The 21,897-nt window shown below is 44.2% G+C and overlaps 1 protein-coding gene and 1 pseudogene across 3 annotated transcripts in view; one reads left to right on the top strand and one right to left on the bottom strand.

The window, feature by feature from the left end:
* Positions 1–21,897, bottom strand: part of LOC147732397 (neurotrimin-like) — a 1,175,542-nt gene that overhangs the window by 541,079 nt on the left and 612,566 nt on the right. The gene's annotated exons all lie outside the window — the stretch shown is intronic.
* LOC147732398 (5.8S ribosomal RNA) lies at positions 17,903–18,052 on the top strand (annotated as a pseudogene).

The raw sequence follows: 21,897 nt of genomic DNA, 5'->3' as shown, positions 1-21,897 counted from the left end.
ATTTCCATGTACTTGAAACTGCAACCAGGAAATAGATTACGAAGTACAGTGCTCAGGGATATACAGATAACTGTGGAAAATATCGATGTAGAGGGGTTAAATTACTTAAATGGTTGTAGCGTTATACAGAAATGAATAAAGAAAATAATAAAAAAAAACGGGACTCGGATCGGAGTCTGTTGCCATGACAATTTCAAAATGGCCGCTGGAACGCAACGCTGTGCGTCGGAGGACGCTGACGATGACGTAGGTGCACACGGAGACAGCGTGTGATAATAATGCGTCCGTTCGGGAAGGGTGATGGCAGAATTCTGGTAGCGAGTGGAATGCACGCGGAGATATGGTGAGTCTCGTGTGTCTTCTTTTTTAAAAGATGCGCTACGGTAAAGAATCGTAGGAAATGTCACCAGTTCCACGAAAACGCTGGTAGAAAAGAAAGTTTCACACGGAGACAGACCAAAGCAATTGTAAGGTGAAATCCTCTAGAGTGTGAGCGAGGATCGCTCAAATTCCCAAATTTAGGAATAAATAACGTGGAGAGACAGCCGCAGGTGCAATCAAGGCACGTAAAATAGAGAATACTGCCGCTGGTGTTGTAATTTAACACATATAAAGTTTTAAAACAGTACCTTAAAGAGGATCCACACTGTAGGCGGTGAACGCTGTCTCAACTGGATTTTCTTTTTTTTTTTGAAGAAAAAAAAATAAATGAAGAATAACACGGGTTCTGTTGAGCTTCAAGCTTAATATCCCGATCGTCGCCAGAATATGTAGTAAATGGATGAGACTTCTTGATGGTTGAATCAGTTTAATCCAAGGAGACAGCTTACACAACCACCACGAACAGATGCAGAGATGTAACTGATCTCAGTAGAATATTACATTACCAAGGATCCCTAAGAATCCCCAGGCAATAGAATCAAAACAATTCTGAATGGAACATATGAAAGGAAGGTACATGGTTACAGAGAGAGTGGAGCACAGAATGGAATACTACAATTGGTATCCCAGTGGTGACTGAACTTCTACCAGGACCTAGAGGACTTCAAAGGACACAGACCCTGTGACCAGGACCCCCTTCGAGCACCAAGTAGTAGCCCCTATCTACACCATTGCATCCACAGTATCATTGAGTATCTTCAGCATCCTTTATCCCTTACATCAGGACTACTTCCATGGTAAACCTTAGCAAAGGATAAAAGTGCCTGGAACGGACTTAAGACTGCTTCAACTGCTGCGGTAACAGTTTCTAAGGACCTTGCTGGTCCCATTGACTGGCTGCCTGCTGGAGTTGGGCACCACAAGTAACTCTAGCTGACAGCAATATAACTACCCAAAAGTTTTTGCTCAAAAAAGATTCTAATTTCCAAATGTGTTGAATTTGCCAATGCTAGTAAAATCTATATCTCACGAACCCTCCAGTGGATCTTTTTCAATGTGGCGTCTAAAAATAAATAATATAGTCTACATTTATAAATTGGTGTCAGATTTCTTGAATGTCTCTTTAAATTCTTCTTTAACTGTTTTAGACTTGTTCTGTTTTTGTAAGCCTTGCTGCTCAGAGTCACAGCCACCCACGGTTGAACTAGAGGGCTTAACAAATGAAGCCAGCTGGTCCTAAAGGTGTTGGTAAGTGTATTACACAGTGAGGTCACACAACCACACCACAAACTACACTCCCATTTCCTTCCAGTATTCTAATTCAAATCATTAACATTTTAAGCTTTCATCAATTGTGCCAGAAACATTTTTCCTCATGCCCACTACCATCTATATGGCCTTCAAATTGTGTGGGTTGCATGTCAGTTGTTCTGTGGGTATGTTTTACTGGGTTTCATTGTGAAGGCTTCCTAATCTTCTACTGTGAAGCATTTCATATAATTGAGAGTCCTGCTGTAGGCGCTGATGTATTTTTATTGTGCTTAGTGCTGAACAAGGCAAAAACAGAGCCATTTCAGGGGCCCATGGTGTTGTTTTGTTGCATTTGAGAGTGGTGTTGATGAATTGCCTGTGCCCCGACATTTGAAGGATTGGTTTTTCAAATATGGTCTGGCACAGAAATAAGTATAGTCAGTTGAAACGTCCTTTATCTAATAAAAAATTAAACAGGTTTATTTGCTACAGGCTACAAACTGTGCTTGGTTTGTAAAGAAATAAGGGCAGATCTCTCGTCAGGAGGTCACTGCAGCGTTACACCTCATGTTGCCCAGACCTTCGCTGCCAATGACAGTACCTACACAACTTCTAACCATGTTTTAATGTGAATTGAATTATTAATTAACTGTTGTTGTGGTTATCATGTGCCCAAAACATCCTCCATCACAGGTACTCTGCGTGGTGCTCACTGGCTCAGGATCGAACACCGGACTAAATGTAAGGCTTTATGCTATGGGCATAAGATGAAACTAGGCACAGCACCCCATTACCTATGTTTCCTAGCCCATACATGTCTTCCCACTCGCCTACTCCGCTCCTCATCCCAAGTCAATTGCCTAGTTCTCAGATTTAAACGTTTGCGCATGGGTGGACGCTCGTTCTCCTATCTGGCCTCTATGTTGTGGAACTCACTATCCTCTTCACTCTGCAATGAAATCAGCAACAAAAGTTTCCGCAACGGCCTTAAGACCTGGCTATTCAACCAGTAAATATTGTCTTCTCTGTTCACAATTTGTCCTGGGCGCCGGGAAACCTCCTGGTAGCTGTGGGCCTTATAAATTTAATTTAATAATAATAATACTAATATTCTCTAAATGAGCCAGACAGTGCCACCTTGTGGTAGACTGTCAAGCGCCTGTGTTGACAATTAAATGCCGGTGCTGAGCACTGGAAACCCCTGGCTCAAATTAAGCACCGCCTACAAGCAAGGCAATGGAAGGTGTTTTGTGCATAGGAATAGGACCCTGGACAACTTCAAGAAATAGACAAATAAACCTCCAAAGCATCTCTAGCACAAGGCGAGTACATTTGCAGCTTGGGGGAGGTTTTGAGCTCTCTTTGTCTTTACCTCAGCCCAGATCCCACATCTCCACTGATCTCATGCAGGATCTGTGTTCACACCGTAGACCTTAAGATCTCTTTCTGCCCTGCCGAATTTGAGGAGCACTATATTAGCGTGGGGACCTTATCAGACAGGTGCTCATCTGAAAGTCAGGAGAAAACTCTGGTAAATCTATCCGCCCAATGATCTCTCTCTGCTCTCCTGGAATTGGACCGGCACCAACTTCTCGTCATGGTAAGCCGATACGCGCTTCTCAAGGAGCTCTAAGAACTGTGCCTTCCTTGGCAGCCAGTTTGAGGGGAGGGATGACTGCCAGCTGATCCTCTCAGGTCCCCATTATCCTGTTTACTTCTGTGTTTATTGATTTGGTCGCTGGAAGCAGCATTTTAATTTGCTATTTACAATGTTGATCTGGCTGCTCTGCCAAGCCCATAATTTTTCTTTGTGACAGGCACTGATGCTGTGTGGCTTGCAGCCTCGACCATCAGTCTGTGCACATCCTTTGCCTTTGTAAGGCAGTTCAAAAATTCACTGTAACGGCGATGGGTCTCTGGAGTAGCAGGGGATACTAACACTGTACAGCTTGTGTCAGTGTCCATTGCAAAGTCACGCAGAATAATTTGACATCCAATGTCAGGTGGTCATGGTTTGGCAGGGGATGCTATGCTGTGATTTCGGTTCTGGTGAAGGACGTTTGACTGGAAACTACGATTGCTGACAGCATCATATAGTAGAGGCAGCGTTGCATGCTAACTCACCCTACTGGCATTTCAAAGTGCAATATCACGAGTGGCACGTGAACTACAACGTATCCATGAATGCAATATTTATTTCCAAAGAGATGTATGCATTTCCAATTTCAGGGAGTACCTTTATGAACCCATTTATTTTTCAGAGAATATGTAATAGTCCTGGATAACCATTTAGGACTTTGGAAAAATCACCCCCCCCCCTTTAGGATATATACTGTGAGGTTGTAGCAAATGTATTTGATTGGGTACTATTTTGATGAAACTATTAGCATATCATCACGTTCTGACAGTTAGAGATCAGCCAAGTGGCATTATGAAGTGATGACATTGTTTTGCGAAATTAATATTTTTTCATCTAAATGCAGAATTCATCCCAAAAATAGCACTAGTTCAAAAGATAGACTCAATCTTCTTGACTCCAAAGACGGCATGTAAAGCATGACCAGTGTTCACAAGCATACATGCATGGTAACCCTAGCTTCTTTTGATGGACATACCAATGTAAATCAATTGTAGTAATGATACACAAGGCTGTTTGAGAGTGGTGGCTGCAACCGAATAGGGGTGTTGGGGTCGGATTTGGGGGGGGGAATACAATTCATTTACATGGGAATGCACGCTGCGATGCCGCCTCTCCTCATATCTTCTGATTCTCAGACTTAAGCAAGAAGCATACAGTCTCCACTAAGCCAATCACGATCTTGCTGTCACCATGACAGCAGCTATGTGATTAGTCTGAGCGCTATGGTTCGGCGCTCAGACAAGGACAATGAGCCTGTGCATGATCTCGACCCAGGCTGTGCATAAGAGCCCGGTGGGGAACATGTAAAGTGCGCATGACTATTTGGCTGACCCACGACAGCCAGCCAGCCAAACCATCATGCACACTTACAAAGTGCTCACCACTCCTCGCCCTGCTCTGCACAGCCTAACTAGTCTCGCCCGCACCTAGAACTGAGCAAGTACAGAAAATTAAAATGAGAATAGCATTGCATTACTGTCATTTTATTTTTCCTTTTTTAACTGCTCAGAGGGCAGTCGGGCAATGCTCCTCCACCTTAGTGGAAGAGTCGCCACTATTTTTTGGAAAGGTTCTACAGCTCTCCTTGGTGTGGAAGAATGGAACCCCTACATTTGTACACCCCAAAAATACAGCTCAACCATACGTCCACAGGTGCATGGGTGAGGGATGTTGTTAAACCTCAATTTCATTAGGCAATATGTTTCAAGTTAAGGCACAACATATCAAAAATACAGTTAGTTAAGTAAGGCCAGACTTAATAAATGAATTGTAAAGGTGGACAACATTTAGAAAGATTTATTATAAAAACTCAGGGCTCGTTTGACAAAGAGCCTCCATAGTCATGGTAGAGGTTCTGCAGCCATGGCAGAATCTCTGCACTGCAGTCTCATCTTGGAGCTTCTGCCATGAGTGTGAAGCCTATGCCACAACTGTGGAGCCTCCTCCACAACTGCAAAGGCTCTGTGTGAATTGGACCCTCAAGGTTTACAATACTAAAATTGTAAAGTGCAGATGAACAAAGTTAATGCCATGAAGGCTCTCAGCAATAGGGATATACAGAAATATGGGTAAATCAGAAATATACCAAGTCCCAATGAACAGGATACTTGGTAATAAATTGGACAGCTTCCTTAGAAGCATCAGAAAGACATCACGACCCCCTCCTAGATTTTCTCATAGACTAACATTGAAAGTGCAATTTCATCGTGGTGTGAGCAAAAGAATCCAAAGGACAGAATTAAAAAACTAAAATATTGCCTTACCACCTAAGCACTATCCTGCTACATGAATATTGATTTAACCACTCAATGTTAATGTAATCCAGACGTGACAGAACAAAGTAGGTACAAAACAACAGTGAATTATTGTGAATGAATGCCTTCAATATTGTAACATTATGGAGACTATGTTAGAAAGACTCCTGTGAGAACAACTTCATGTGGAAACCAACATGATTTTGCTTGACTGCATGCAGGAAAAATAATAAACAGTAAACATGTAAGGTGAGACATCCGTTTTGAACAATATGACTTTGAGGCTTAACTGAGACCGAGTTAGCATAAGCCCCATCTGCCTGGCTTTGACAGGTCATAGCAAACTCAATTCAGTGATGTGAGAAATTGTGTTGTTTATTGAGGTGGGTGTGAGCCCTTCTCAACAACAGCCACAAATTATGCCAGGGTGAACCACAAAAGTGAAAACGCAACACAAGAAAAATCCCATACTGATTAAAATAACAGAGTAAGATGTAACAAATTGTTTGACACCAAAATGACAAAAATCGCATCTGTAGAACTGGAGATATGCATTTTCAAAGTTTAGTGTAAGTATAGAGCCCAAAAGCACAAACCGCCAATTGCAGTAATCTGGTCGTGCTTTGCCTGATGGAAAGTCACAAGTTTATGCCAACTACAATGGAGCATGGGCCAGATACAGGGACCAGGTTAGTACAACTGATAACATTATCTTCTCAAAGTCTAGCGGGAAGAGTCTAGTTTACGGTGGAGGAGGCCACGAAGAGCAGGGGCAGCATCAAGGATGGTTGTCTCTGTAGCATAAACAGCATGCTGGGTGTCACGGATGGTGATGGCTGTAGCCCGACAATCCTGTCAGCTGTCACAGACAGTTGTTGCTGAAGCTTCTCGTTGCTGGTCTCTGCAGGCCATTGATGCTGTTGTGCAAAGTACAGATCTCACATTGCTGGTGGTTGTGCATGGTTGCTGTAGCGCAGAGTCGGGTTCATCAGATCTTCGCATTGATGGTTGGCATGGGCAGCCAGATCTTGCCATGAACAGGCCAATTTGCAGTCAAGTAGAGCCCAAAATGTCAGGATTTCTCCTTTTCTTACAAGAAGAGCACTAGTGATGCCAAACCAAGGGTCCGCGACCTGAGAGGCCCCTCTTGGGGATCAGGAACTCAATGCAGCAGAAGCCATCTGGGCTCTGGGACATCCAGTTGCAGACCCACGCAGGACCAGTGTGGCAGGTCATCTGTGCAGGGGGCCTCCGAAGCTTGTTATGTCCCTGTAGCTCAAAACAGGAGGTCAGCTAGATGATCTTTGGAGTCACTTCAGCCAAAGATTAAGGGAGCAGGTCCAGTCTTCCATCCCAAACAGTACCACAGGTCTCAGGCAGGTTCAGTGAAACAGGTTAGCTGGGCAGTCCTTCTCCTGTAGTCCACAGGTCCAGAAGTGTACTGAAGAGTGGGTAGGAGGGTCCAAGTGTAATACCTGGTGTCAGCTTTGAAGTGGAAAAAGCTTCTGTTTTTTCCCTCAGCAGACGTGTCTAGAATATCCTGCTTCCCTGCTCTGGTTCCAGGATGTCTGGCTAGTGTGAAACTGAGGCAGTGTCTTTGAAGTGCAAGTGTCACAGGTGACATCTTCTGTTCCACCCATCAGGTCAGGATGGCCCATCCTGCCAACATCCAGTCCCTCTATTGTGTGGCTGTCTGGGAGGTATACACATAGGCCAAAAGCCAACTCCGCCAAGTCTTATGACCCAGGAAGCAGGCTGCAGGGAGCAAATGGTTAGGACAAGAAAATGCAAACTTTCCAAAAGTAGCATAGCATTTCATAATTGTGACTTAAATTCTGCTTTTACCAATAAAGAAGGTTTTAAATTACAATTCCTTTGGCATCAAATATAATATTTCTACCTGCTCCCAAATAAAAGTTATGACTTTTTAAATGTAATAGAGTAACTCAATGTTATCCTATGGGAGAGGAAGGCCTCGCTGTGGTGAAAAACAAATGTGTAAGTTTTTCAATACCAGGACATATTGACTGTATAAGACCTACCTAAGGGGTGACATATGTATTAAAAAGAGAAGTTTAGGCACACAAAAAGGTTTATTTGCCAGGTCGAAATGGCAGTTTATAACTGCACACAGGCTGCAATGGCAGGCCTGAGACACGCTTTAAAGGGCTGATTCAGTGGATGACACAATAAGTGATGCATGTCCACTAGTATAATTTAATATACATTCCCTTGGTACATGTACTTACACTTTACTAGGGACTTAAAAGTGAAGTAAAAGTCCAATCAGATTTATGCTAATTTGACCATGTTTTAGGGAGAGAACACACACACTTTAGCACTGATTAGCAGTGGTAAGGTACACAGACTCCTAAAGATAGTAAAAATGTGTTTAGCAAAACAGGAGGGGTAAATGCAAAAAGTTTAGGACGGACTCTGTAGCAAGGGCCAGGCCTAACAAATGGTAATAGTATCATGCATGTATATACATGTGAATTCTAGTTTAGGTCCATAATGTACATTTTTAAATTTTTTTATTATTAGTCCTCATCTCACCATTCAGCGTCTGCAATTTTGGCATGAAGCCTTCCCTCCAGCGTGGGCGCCCCTTGGCTTCTGCAACTGCACTGACTTAGGCCTGTCCAGGCCAGCTTCTTCATTTAACCCCTCCGCTGCGCCGAACGTTCCGCCCCAGTGCGGAACGTTCCATTAAGTGGGTGGGGCCAGAACGGTCAGTGGACGTGCGCAGCACTACCGAGGTAGTGCACGCGACGTCCACTGAACGTGTGCCGCACGGAAGGGGTTAAAGCTTGGTGTAATCATAGGACCCTGGGGCAATTGACAAATTTCAGCTCTCTTCTCCATGATATCAAACGTGACCATATATTAATGCTGTTATCATGCAAATTCCCCTGGTCTAGACGTGCAAGAGCAAACACAGCTTTTAACCAGTCCTCATGTAGTGGGGGCCGCGGATCTTTCCAGAGTTTACATATTTCCCTTCGGGCTATGAGAATAAGGTATAACAGCAGACCTCTTTGTAGTGGCAGTAGAAGATTCATAGAGACATTGTCAATACCAAAAATTGCTATAGAGAGATTCATGTTGATCTTAACTTTAAAAATGCCACCTAGAGCAAACTCCACATTCGCCCAGAAAGTATTTAATTAAGCACACTCGTAAAATATATGAATGTCATCTGCTTTAGGGAAATCGCATCTTGGAAATTTAGGGGAAAATAATGGGGTGAATCTAGCTATATTCACAAGTGTATAATATAATCTATTAATTACAAAAAAAGTGATTCTTTTTTACAGATGCCGGTTTAACATACTTCTATAGATTTTGCAATGATAAATCAAATAGATCTATAGAATTACAGTCTAAGGGTGACTGGTTCCAAGCCGCATATTGTGGAGGAAATTCCACATCATCAGCCTCTAGAAGTTTCTTATACCAATATGCGACCTCCTTCTTTTTAGGATTTGAATTTTGAAGCATGAACTCAATTTCCCAATCACCACTAATAGACCCTTTCTCTGATGAATACCAAGAGACTAATTGTAAGTATTTAAATTTAGAAAAGGTGCTTCCTATTCTAGATCTTAATAGTTCCCACAGGTAGACTCCTTCAGGGGATATAAGGTCTGACCAAATTAAGATACCATTCCTCTTAACTGGTATCGCAAGACTATCTCCAGACAGGCCGGAGCCCCAGGGGAATCCCAAATCGGAGCACAATAAGAATAATAGCCGATCCCACATCTGCATCTGACCCTATACCACAAACATAGAGCCGCTCTTAGGACTTTCAGGCGTACATTTTTAAAAAACCTTGGTGTCCCGAACTTATAGAGGAACCACTCTCCCCCAACCTCGACTGTGGCCATTTCTCTCAGTAGCCTTCCCCAATTTGTTTCATCACTTGTAGTCAAGAGCATCCGTACATGTTTAAATTGGAAGGCCGTAGAGTACAAGGCTATGTCCGGGAGAGTAAGGCCCCCTTTCAGTAGTTTACGTCTCAGCTTCTTCCACGACAGTTTAGCACTCTTATTGGCCCAAACAAAGCTACCTATTTTGCTCTGGATTTTGCCAATTTCTTTACCGGGAAAATTGAGTGGGATAGCGTTGAACAGATATGTCAGCTGAGGAAGGATGACCATCTTCACTAGGTTAACCCTAAGATAGATTATCAAGGGAAGGTTTTTCCATCTTGAAAAAAGGTGGTCCAGCTCTTTAGACTGGGGGACCCCCTCTCAGGATACTTAAAGCAAGGGAAAAGAGAGGAAAGTTTAAACACAACACTATTGAATTCCCTCGTGGCCTAAATACTTTATATCTTTAAACATAGTTCATTTCATCATCTAAGACCTCCCAAACACAGCAAAAACAATTTCTTTGGTTTTATTTTTTAATATTTTATTTCTTTTTTGTACATACTTTTCATCTTTTATCATTCAAATTCATTCTTTTTATCTCATTCTTGTTCTTTTTATCATTTTTTAACAAACATCACATATATGAAAAATACATTATTTAAATACATAAATTATCACCATTTTATACAGTGCAACACTTTTAATATAGTACAAATGGTATTGTCTTTTCTTTAAAAGAGGAACAACCAAAGAAGAATATTGTTTCTTCTTTGGTTGTTCCTCTTTTAAAGAAAAGACAATACCATTTGTACTATATTAAAAGTGTTGCACTGTATAAAATGTTGATAATTTATGTATTTAAATAATGTATTTTTTATATATGTGATGTTTGTTAAAAAATGATAAAAAGAACAAGAATGAGATAAAAAGAATTAATTTGAATGATAAAAGATGATTAGTATGTACAAGAAAGAAATAAAATAATCAAAAATAAAACCAAAGAAATTGTTTTTGCTGTTTTTGGGAGGTCTTAGATGATGAAATGAACTATGTTTCAAGATATGAAGTATTTGGGCCACGAGGGAATTCAATAGTGTTGTGTCCAGCTCTTTAGACGCCTTTTTTAGATTAATCAAAGGTAATTTGTCTAAATCATTGACTACGATGATTCCCAGATATCGAAACCCTTTGATAAGTCTGCCCTCCCAATCATTGATATTCCAACACATCACCTCTACACTTTGACAATAATACACAATTTATTAAATGTACAAAAATCCCACATTGGCTGAGCTTAACAGATGGTGTTTCATTCAACTGGGATACTTTCACAAGAGTGGGAAACAGTGCAGGTCAGTTCTTTTTAGGTCAAGCTTTCAACCTCTTGTAAATACTTCAGTATATACTTCTCTTTGGGCTTAAACTATGTCCACTGCTTTTAATTTGTTTGTTTCAGTGCCCTTTAAAAATGCTTTCCTGCTAGTGGTCAGTCCTGCCTCTTTGTCCCTCCTTTTTCACTCTGTTCGTCCCAGAGAGCAGGGACTAAGTACTGTATGATCACACTTTGGTTCTCTATGTGTTCTTTGGGCACTATTTGTTTCTTGATTTCCTGCTCGGTTACTGTTTGCCTGTCTGTGTTTGTCTATGACGCTGTGGCAGCAAAGCTGCTTGTATTTTAGCATAGTATTCCTCCCCCACCTCCTCCTCCCATGTGCTGCACGCCCCCTACCTACAACAGTGTCGCTTCGACACATGGTTTCCCTTAATCGGGCTGCGCCCTTCATGGCGAACAGCTTCATGTTTATATATGGTGCCCGCATGCCCTTCTTTTATCAGCACAGTTGGGTGCTTCCTGGCCACTGTGCTTCTGTTTCATGAAGCCATGAAGTGGGAGCCGTGTTGATTAAAGAAAGACGCGCGCCCACTTCCTCCGACCTCAAAACAGCTGTTCAGCTTCGGTGACATCAGTGCTGTTCCCCCCACCCGAAAGCTTCATGACACAACTCAAACAGTACGAACACTGCACAATAGAACACACATGTTGGGAGGGACAAGATTTGACCTGGTCGGCATTCCTTTTGTAGTCAGGCACAACGACCAGAATTTAACCATCGGGTAACTTCAAATATAGCAATAGAAACAAATACACCTTGCATGACCTTAAGAAGGACCCTTTTCGGGATACCATCCCTGAATCTTATATTAGTGTGTGACTGCTGTAGTGCGCATGAGAGGATTTAGTAACTTGTCTACTTCCGTTTCCTTTCTGTAGGTGGCCCTGCCAGGACTGTGCAAGTCGCTTTTCTTTCATTGGGGTCCTGTCAAGTGCGAGCTATTATTTTGTTGGTAAGATAATGATGCAGTCCAAGGCAGAGCGCAGATATTTTGTGTCGCATGGGTGTTGGGAATTGGGTGAGTGTTCTGAAGCTGGGGTAGTTCACACTGTTCTTGAATATTGTGCTATTTCTCTCTGTGCGACTTAACTTTCAACAGCTCTTCAAGGGCAGTGGGGTGAACAGAGAGTTAAAGAGAGAAACAAGCTATCCACCTTAAGACTAGTCTGCATATATCTTTTAAGGCTGGTCTACAGTAATAATTGTAAGTTTGGTTGGCAGTATTACGACACTATAGCTACTATTTCCACTGATTCCATTAGCCTTAATGATTTATCGATGTTACTTTATTACTAGTATTAGTTATAAACACAACAGAGTTGGACAGTCTAAATGAAGGTCTCTTGAGAGACACGTCCACATCACAACAATAAGCAAGATAGGGGTAAACGGAATGTGTTGCTCTCATAGTGTCAACCTTGAGGGCTGTGTATTATGCAACCACGATGCCTAGAGTGTCTGTACATCATCGGAAGATCAAGGACCCCACCGTTACAAATGTATCAGAGGGAGTAAACGTAACATCTCAATTATGCAGTCACGTTATTCTTTTTTTCTGTATTATTTTGGGTAAGCCTGCGAATATGATAGATTTCAACAATGCAGTCCTATTATGTCTATCTATACATTTTCGGAATATTTTTCTTTAAGTAGATACATTCAATTTTGGGAGAAAAAAAATTAACGTTAAGGGTGCTTTTTGTTTACACGCTTTAGTTGAATGGACTGCACAGCTGTTCTTAAATCTCTGTTTTGCAGGTTTGGTCATATTATTGTGCAAGTCAGGTCTTTTCCTGATTAGTTTTCTACCTGACGTTACAGACCACTTTCAAATGTGAATGCTGCAATCTTGAAAGCTCCCTCCAGGGTTTGGAAGCTCCATATTGTTTATTTTTGGGTTATTGTGAGCTTCCCTTTGTCAGTGGGTATTGGAGGAAAATTAAAGTTATGTCGTTTTGGGAAAATATAATTGATTGCTTGGATATTCATATTCAGTTGGAAGGTTTTTACTTATGGGTGCATTTATTTTTATATTTTTTTTAGGGTCGAGCCTGTAACAGTGCATGAATATGCGTTCTTGCAGATAGGGCTTCCAACCCGCCCATTGCTTACCCATTTGTTGGAGTCTTTGTCAGTCTACTTTGCTGCATCCTAAACGGACAGCAGAGGCCATGCGTCACTTCCGTTCCTTTCTCTGGCACAGGGAACAAGCATAGATTGATTACATTTAATTGATGTCTGTTCGCTCGCGCCTTGATTGAAGTGCTGTTTTGCTAAAGTACTGTTTTTTTTTTTACATGGGTGGCTGCCTTCCTCTCCCACACTCCATTTCTCCATGTTGCTTCCCCCTTCGCAGTCACCCCTCCATTCTTCCACTCCCCACAGTTCAACTCTACACATTTTCATTCCACACCATATAATTTGACAACAATCCACAGATTTCAACTCAAACCAATTACACAACATAGGTCAGCGGTGTGCTCCCAGACCTGCTGTTTTCTTCAAATGGACTCCCGTGAGTCATGGAGCTGACGAGCTCGTGGTTGATGCCCTGCGCGCCAGTGAGCGGTACCAGACCTGAGATGATTTTGGCAACCTGTCCAGCAAACCCCTAAAACTAGTCTGTAATCTCTACTGACGAAGGTTAATGAACCTGAAACACCGGTGTCTAGAGATCAGCACATTTGCGCCAACCTTGGCGGAACACTCGATAACACCACTACGAGGCAAACTACCAGAGACTGTATTACCCAGAATGCCAGGGGCGACCCTTGCTTGATAGGTCAGCGGTGTGCTCCCAGACCTGCTGTTTTCTTCAATTACACAACATACCGCGTACATCCAATCCACACCACATAATTCCACATCATGCCCCAAAATCAACACCACACCATAAATTTTATCTCCACTATATACCACTCCACAACACAAAATACAATTCCACATAATTACACTCCATGACACACAATCCCACTCAAGATAATTCCAGCACATTCAATACCACATAATTACTTTCCACATAATTCCACTGCACATTGTGCCACATAATTCCACTCCACACACCCACTCCACACCACACAATTCCATTACACACAATCCACAACTAACAATTCCAATCCATCCCACATAATTACACTCCACACCACATACATCCACTATAAACCAAAACGCATGGGTAAACGACATCATCATTTACAACACCAATATCTCTAACTCTCACAAATGCGAGACCTATTGCACTGTAAATGCTTTTTTACTGTTGGGGTTGAGCACTACAAGATCTGCAGTGGGATGGCACACACACCACCTATAAATAGATGGGATTTTAGCATTCCACTTTTGGTCAGAGTGTTTTGGGGTTGGGCTCATTCCTATTTTTTTATTGAATAGCAAAATGCAGAAAAGCATACCTAAGGGTAATGTGCTACATACCACGTTCCTTGATCAATATACCAATATCTAATATCAAGTGAATAAAACCAGACATAATTAAATACAGACAGCAAGCACAAGGGGACACATAAAAAATGAAATGGTGAGAATCAAGTTATTTATATACACTTATAAATTAATATCATTTTAGATTAATACAAACATTCTGCTTATCTTTGTTTTCCAATTTGAATGTGAGCCTAGTCTTTTGACTGTAACAAACTGTAAAATGGTCTTTATTTCGTGAATTTGTTTGCCAAATTTAGGGTGATTTTCTTCATTCTATTTTTTTATGATCATTTAACAAGCAGCGAGTGACTTCAGAAATAGCAGATAATTTGATCTACACCAGTTAAGTCTGCACATATTTTTTGGGGGGTTATGCCTATAAAAATCCATAGATTTGATGCAATAATTCATAGAGAATTAATATATCAAAACATTTGTGCAAAGTTTACCATAGCATGTGTTGTGGTCGGTCCCTCTCTCTTTGATATCACTCCCACCATCAAGTGTATCGCCATTGTGCGTAGTTCACTCATTTATGAAGTTTATCAATCCACAGGAACCGTAAATCTCAATAAGACAGTTTCAAAATCCCTGTATGATAAAAATGTCATTTTAAAGAGCAACAAAAAGTCAAATCAAATCAGGTGTTTGTAAGCGCGACTACTCACCTGTTTGGTCTCAAGGCGCCGGGGGTGAGGGAGGGGTTCGCAGGTTCCAGTCCATCAAGAAGGGGGTCTCTCGAAGAGCCAGATTTTGAGCTTTCTTGCGAAGATGGGGAGCGATGTTATCTGTCTGAGGTGGTCGTTCCAGGCACTGGCTGCGCGGAAGGAGAAGGAGCGGTCTCCCGATCTGGTCTTTCTGGTGCGGGGGACCACGGCTGCGCTGATCGTAGGGTCTTTTGGGGTGCGTGGAATTTGAGTCGGCTATTCAGGTATGCTGGTCGGGTGTCGTGGAGGGCCTTGTGAGCGTAGGTTAACCTCTTGAAGTTGACTCTAGCTTCGATGAGGAGCCAGTGGAGTGTGCGCAGGTGCAGGGAGATGTGTCAGTGGCTTTGCAGGTTGAGGACCAGTCTTGCAGCCGGCGTTTTGGATGTTTTGTAGCTTGCGGTGAGGTAGTTGTTTATTCAGGCTGGTGACCAGGGCGTGAGTGACGGTCTTTCTGTGTTCGAGGGGGATCCCTTTGAAGGTCTTTCATAGCAGGCGGAGGGTGTGGAACCAGGAGGACGAGACGGAGTTGATCTGGTGGTCCATTTTTAGCTCTGAGTCCAGGATGAATACCAGGTTGCGTGCGTGCGTGGTCCGTGGGGGTGGGCGGGCTTCCGAGGGCAAGCGGCCACAAGGTGTCATTCCAGGCATCTGGGTTTGGGCCATGATGAGTGCTTCCGTTTTGTTTGTGTTTATTTGTAGGCAGCTGTTTTTCATCCATTTGGAGATGGCTTCGATGCCTTCTTGAAAGTTGTGTCTGGCTGTCTTGGGTTCGTTGGATAGGGAGAGGATGAGTTTGGTGTCGCCTGCGTATGACACAATGTTGAGTCTGTAGGTTCTGATGATGGGGGCGAGCGGAGCCATGTAGATGTTGAAGAGCGTAGGGCTGAGGGAGGACCCCTGGGGGACTCCGCAGGTGGAAGGTGTAGGGCCTGAGAGGAAAGAGGGGAGTCTGACCAGCTGCCTTCTGCCAGAGAGGAAGGAGCGGATCCAGTCAAGGGCATGGTCTTGGATCCCTGATTCGTGGAGTCTGCGTATTAGGGTGCGGTGAGAGACTCTGTTGAACGCCGCTGAGAGGTCGAGGAGGATGAGGGCTGCTGTTTCTCCTTTGTCACGATCTGGCGGAGTCCAATGTTGTGGAGGTTGTCCAGGAGGGATGTGGTGCTGGGGTCCAGTAGGTTGTCGAGGTGGAAGTTGAGGTCTCCTAGTAAGGTGTAGTTGGTGGACGCGATGGCATGCAGAGAGATGATGTCCATGATGGAGTTGGCGAAAAGTCCGCGGGGTCCAGGGGGTCTGTAGATGAGGGTTCTATGGAGGGTGGAGGTAGGGCTGGCCAGTATATTGAAGTGAAGGTGTACCATCAGGTCTGTGGGCTCATCGGGGTGTGTGCTCAGGTGGAGGGTGGATTTGTGGACGATGGCGATTCCTCCTCCAGGGCGGGTGGGGCGGTCCTTCCTGGAGATCTTGTATCCTTGGGGAATGACAATGGCGATGTCCGGTCCTGAGGTCATGTTGGTCCAGATTTTGGTAAAGAATGCTACGTCCGGGGTAGTGCTGTCGAGGAGGGCCCAGATTTCAGTGGCATGTTTGAGGAGGGATCAGACGTTGAGGAGGATGCATTGGAGGGTCTTCAGCTTGGTTGTGTTCTTGCGGGCGGATTGCGCTGGGTTAGTGGTCTTGGCAGTGCTGCAGGTGTGCCGGCAGTGGTGACAGCTGAAGGGTCCCTGGGTGTCGGCGGGTGATGCTAGCTTGCAGTTGTTGTTGCGGCCTGGGTTGAGAGTGTGGAGTGCTGCTGGGTCGTAGCGTTCATGATTTAGAGATCCAGGGTTACTGGCGCTGGTCGCAGTCAGGTCGCGGACGGGCGCAGACGGGCTTGCCTTTGGCACCCCTGCAGCCGCCATTAAGTAGGGGTGGTGAGGGCTAGACAGCTGGGAGGCGAGAGCGGGGAGGGGAGCTGGATTGGGCCGGTCGCACTGGGGAGGAGGGACTGTGGGGGCAGCAGCGGCGGGGAAAAACAGGCTAAAAAAGCAAAAGGAAAAAGGCAAAAAAATAGAGAAAAGTGCAAATAAGGCAGCAAAAGTGCAACAAAGTGTGGAGGAAAGCCACAGATGACACAGGAGAGTGAAGGGGGAGCTTGAAATGAGGGGAAAATGACAGAAAATGGAGGTTAAGACCCAGAAGAAGAGTGAAGGGGAGAGATAGAAGTGAGGAAAAAAACGAGTAAAAAAGGAGAGAAAAAGCAGAGCAAGAGAATGGAGACTGAGGTGCACTGGACCACCAGGGATAAGGCGCAAGTGAAACCTGCGGGTGGAGGAGGGCCTTGAGCACCAACACTCAAGAGTGCAGGGGCTCGGGAGAAGGCCTCACTTAATGGTGGAGCTTCGAGGGAGGAAGAGCATTTTCACTGACCTCTCAAATAAGAATGAATCATTCTGACAAAGTTACAGACCCCTCTCAAATGAAAAAATAAGATGTTCACAGTGCCAGAAATCCACTAGACCCATAGTCTCAATATCAATATTCAGCCTAAACTAATTTTACAATTTAGAGGACAAGGCTACTTTATGCCAAGCTGGGGACTTTTAACGATGCAGGGGGTCTAGCCTGGTGGCAGATGACTGACGTGCATGTGGGACGACCCTCCCTCGTTGTCAGATAGCCAGTTCATCCCTGTCCCTTTGGGACAGACTGAGGGTTTGAAGACCCATGCTGTCCCTCTTAGTCCTCCGAGAGGGACCCGTAGAGCTGGGACTGCTTGCTTCCTTTGCCCCGGGAGCCCCTCTCACCCTTACGGGGACTCCTGGGTAGAGTGCCTGGTAACAAGCTCCGAATCGTGGACACCGACTAATGAGGCGCCGGGCCATCTCACTGCATGGGTGGCAGATGGCAGGATGGCGTCGCCTTCCTCACACCTCTCAGCCACCCACAGGTGGGCGAACATTTTTCGAAAGTTGCCTCTGACTTTTCACTTTGGATCACTTGGCTTGTGCATTCATAAAGAAAGCAGCGACTGTGAGAATTAGTGCGAATGGCAGGACACATCGATCAACACTTTGAATGCACTTTGTGGACCCGGGTTCCCCTCAGGGCTGGCCCTGTCTGTGGGTTGCTCAATCGTCCCAGGGCGTAGCTGGGCTGTCACAGGGTAGCTTTGCTCCCTTCATCCCCTCACAAGGTCAGATCGGCCCGATTGCCCATCTCAGGATCCCTTCCACACCCTGGTCCTGTCATAGAGGTATGCCGCCAGCGGGGTGCAAGCTGGCAACCAGTGCGCCTCTGGAATGCCCTGGGGCACCTGGCTGTGGGTTGTGCGTGGCAGTCTGTGGTCTCCAATGGCTGCCCATGCACAGTGCCCCGGGTGCCCAGCTCTGTGGCCTGGTTCCGGGGAGGGCACCCCTGCCTGCTAGGCCTCATTCAAAAAAGCATATATATATATATTAATGTCTGACAATCGCACTTATTGGCATTATTATTGACATAAAATGTTGCCTCTATCCATATAAACCCCTATTCTATTTGAAACATACTGATGGACAGAGTTACACTTATAGGACTAGAATGGGAACATGAATAAAAATCCAGCACTCCCTCCAGTACAGAAATATACCAGCTCTTGCATTGAATCCATTCCACAATTGCAGCTCGCCCTCCTTTAACTCTGAGTTGGCATCCATCTTGACCTAAATGTGCTTCTCAGTCTGCAGCCTCTCCCACGTTTAGAAATTTCTGGACATTTAGAATGCTCACAACAAAAGGAACAAGCATTTGTAATGCAACAGGTCACGCATTAGTTTTTGGCATTGTTATAGAATTGTGCAGAATGTGTTTGTTTGTTGTGTACTGAATGTATTTGCCATGAGTGCCGTCTCTTTTTATTACAACAACGCTGTGAGTGTTGTATTGTAAAACATGGCACCACCAATGTAAAATATAATTGTAAAAACGCGCCATAAGTGCTGTATTATATAAAATCGCACTACTGTTTCCCCAAAAAATGCACTCAGTGCAACAACGCCATGAGTGCTGTATTTCCTGATTGCAACAACGCAGTGAGTGCCATATTTTAAAACATCGCATCACCGAGGTAAAACTTAATTGCAAAAACGTGCCATAAGTTGTCGATTATAAAACATCAGTTATAAAACATTGCACCACTATTTATCCAAAACATGCAGCTTTGTTGCTATTGCACTAAAGTAAAGTGTTCAGCCTGTCGCATACTAAGGAACGAAAGGGACAATTCCACCCAAGATACACTTCTGGATACTCTATAACATGCTGTTCCTCACTGTGTCTCTAGACCCCCCCACCCCCCCTTTCCACACCAACATGTGAAGCGTTGCATTACTATGGCGTATTACAAAAACATTGGGGCACAGTAGTCTTATTTATAATAGTACCGTGCAAACTTATTATAAGTACAACATGACAAGTGGCAATGTCCCTAAAGCACAAGAATGTGGCGTAATGCCCAGAGCTGCGAGTGGAAAGCTAAAAACCCAGTTACAAGTTAGGACTTTAGCTCAATATACTGTGATTGTGGGCAAATTAGTTAATGTCCCCGCAGCTCCCAAAATGCAATGTGTTCTTGTGCAATGTAATTAGTTCTCTTGTAAAGGTTGCCACTGTTTTTTGAGGGGAGTCCGCGCTATATGAAAGTGCAAAACAAAACAAAAAAACAGCAAGCCAGCACACCTCTTTGGGCACGATCTCACTACACTAGCTGATACAGCACATTCACAGTTATAAGGGCGAAGAACACCTTAGTACTGCCTGTGAAGTGAAATGTTCCCACTACACATATAGCGCTGCCAGCGGACAGTATTCAAACACAGACCCAGTTAGTATACGGTCCTTAAACCCTTATACAGACTTGGGGTGGAAGGAACCGTAGAGTTCCCTTTTAGCACTTTATAATCCAAAAAAGATAGCTTTGTGGTGTTTGCTGACACAGTACGAGCTACTAAATTGTACTTATTCAGACTGAAGTTTTAGTTTATGGCTGTAAGGTAAAATGTCCTATTACACATAAATGGGCAGTATCCAGACACGCACTGACTTAGTGTACAATCGTTAAAGGTGTGTACAACCCCAAAGTAACAGTAACAGCACACTGAAGAGATATCAACGAAAGATAATGACAGAACATGCCTCTACAACAGCAAGTCTCCAATGCTTCCAAGGTAGAGGAAGGGTGGGGGGCTTGTCCGCGACATCCACCAAGACCACTGCTTGTTCTTGAGGCTCCCATAGAGGCAGCTCGAATTCACTTTTAACCACAATAAAAAATGGCCCAAACCACATCTAGAGGTCTGATATGTACGTGCAAAGAACCTAGGCAGACCTACAACCCAGAGCTTTGGGGTAGACCAGTACCTGCTGTGCTAAATTCTTTAGAGGGAGAGAACATTTCGGCAAGGCCTCAGAGGCCAGTGACAGGGGCCACGGGTGAGCCTGAGGCCGGGATCGCCCGAACCCGCCGGACTAGAGGCTACCCTCCAGTGAAGCTCCCATGCTGCAGTGCCCTGCTGACGCACCAACTGTTGCTGACCATGCAGTATTTTAGTTGACGCTTTCTCGCTGTGTGGGGGAGGGGGGTACCGTTGACTGATAGGAGAGACCAAGGAGGCACGACCAGGGGCTGCAGCGGCCCGGCGAGTGGTATTGAGGTGGAACAAGAGTGCCCATGTGGAGATCCCGACCTGCATCGCTCCACCGGATCCGCGGCGGTGAAGATCTGCTGAGGATCGGAGCAACAGCAGGACTCTACCCAAGGAGGCACATTGGGAAAAGACGCAGAATCTTTTACCTTTACTTAGATGCAGGAAACAAATCTGCCGGTCAAACTTCCAAGCAGTGAATGATTCAGTTCCACTGGGAGTTACTAAACTTTGTCTAAAACCAGACATCCGAAAGTGCGCCCGCGGCCCAAGAAGGGAGAGAGAGACTAGAATGGCACAGCAAAACAGACGCTGTACAAGTGCACATCTCCTCAGCAAAAGAGACGCCGTACACGTAAACAACGCATGTCTGTATGCCTGCACATCTCCTCAGCAAAAGAGATGTGTCTGTATGCGTGCACATGTCCTGTCCCCCTTCGCCCACCAAACCGACAACAATAGGTCTCTAGGTCTTGCCAAAGCGAGCAGCGCATGCGCTGCACCACTAGGCGAGCCCTAAAAAGTAGCTGCTCTTGATTTTCCCATTGGAGCTCCCAAAATATGTTACTTGAGGAATTTTGTAGGATTTTATATTTAATAACACTTGCGAAGATGTATTTAAATAACGTGCTCGCATTGGTTCACTCTTATAAGTAGTGTGGCTTCACACTTCTTCCCTTCGCTCCTGCCAATATTCCAGATGTCTTTTTTAAAGCCACGTCGTAAAGCTAGTTGCAGTTGTTGAGTCCAGTCTCCATCTCTTCCTTTCCTCCCATGGAGCCTGGGCTTTAAACGCTGCCCCCGATAACCCCTTGACAACTTAATGTGCAGCTCCAAATGAAGAAGAAAGAGATTAAAAAATCAGCTACAAACGGATGTTCTGGAATCAAAATTTAATAATGAAACAGAAAGTCAATATTTAATAAAGGCGGCAGTGCAGAAAATATCTGTATCTTAGACAGACGTCTGTCTTGCCTCTCAAGGAGTCCTCTCCCTTCGGAGACTAGAGGAGGCACAGAGCAGTTGGATCAGAGTAACTGTCTTCTCCAGCTTAGAAGTGGGCTAAAGAATCAAAGTTGCTTCTTACTTGGAGTCACAGCATAGTAATTGCAGATTTTGATATGAATATATCAGACTCTTCCTTCTATTCTGCCACAGTAGCTTTATGAGTCTTATTTTTCACCTCTGCTGCATGGCATTGCTCATAATCACTAATACTGATGGCAGCCGGAACTTCCATCTTGTTTGTGTTAAATTATGCCTGGGTAAAAGTACCACACAAGCATTATTCGAT

Source organism: Lissotriton vulgaris, chromosome 2_1, assembly GCF_964263255.1.
Source record: "Lissotriton vulgaris chromosome 2_1, aLisVul1.2, whole genome shotgun sequence".
NCBI classification, from domain to species: domain Eukaryota; kingdom Metazoa; phylum Chordata; class Amphibia; order Caudata; family Salamandridae; genus Lissotriton; species Lissotriton vulgaris.
This window is presented reverse-complemented; position numbering and strand designations above follow the sequence as displayed.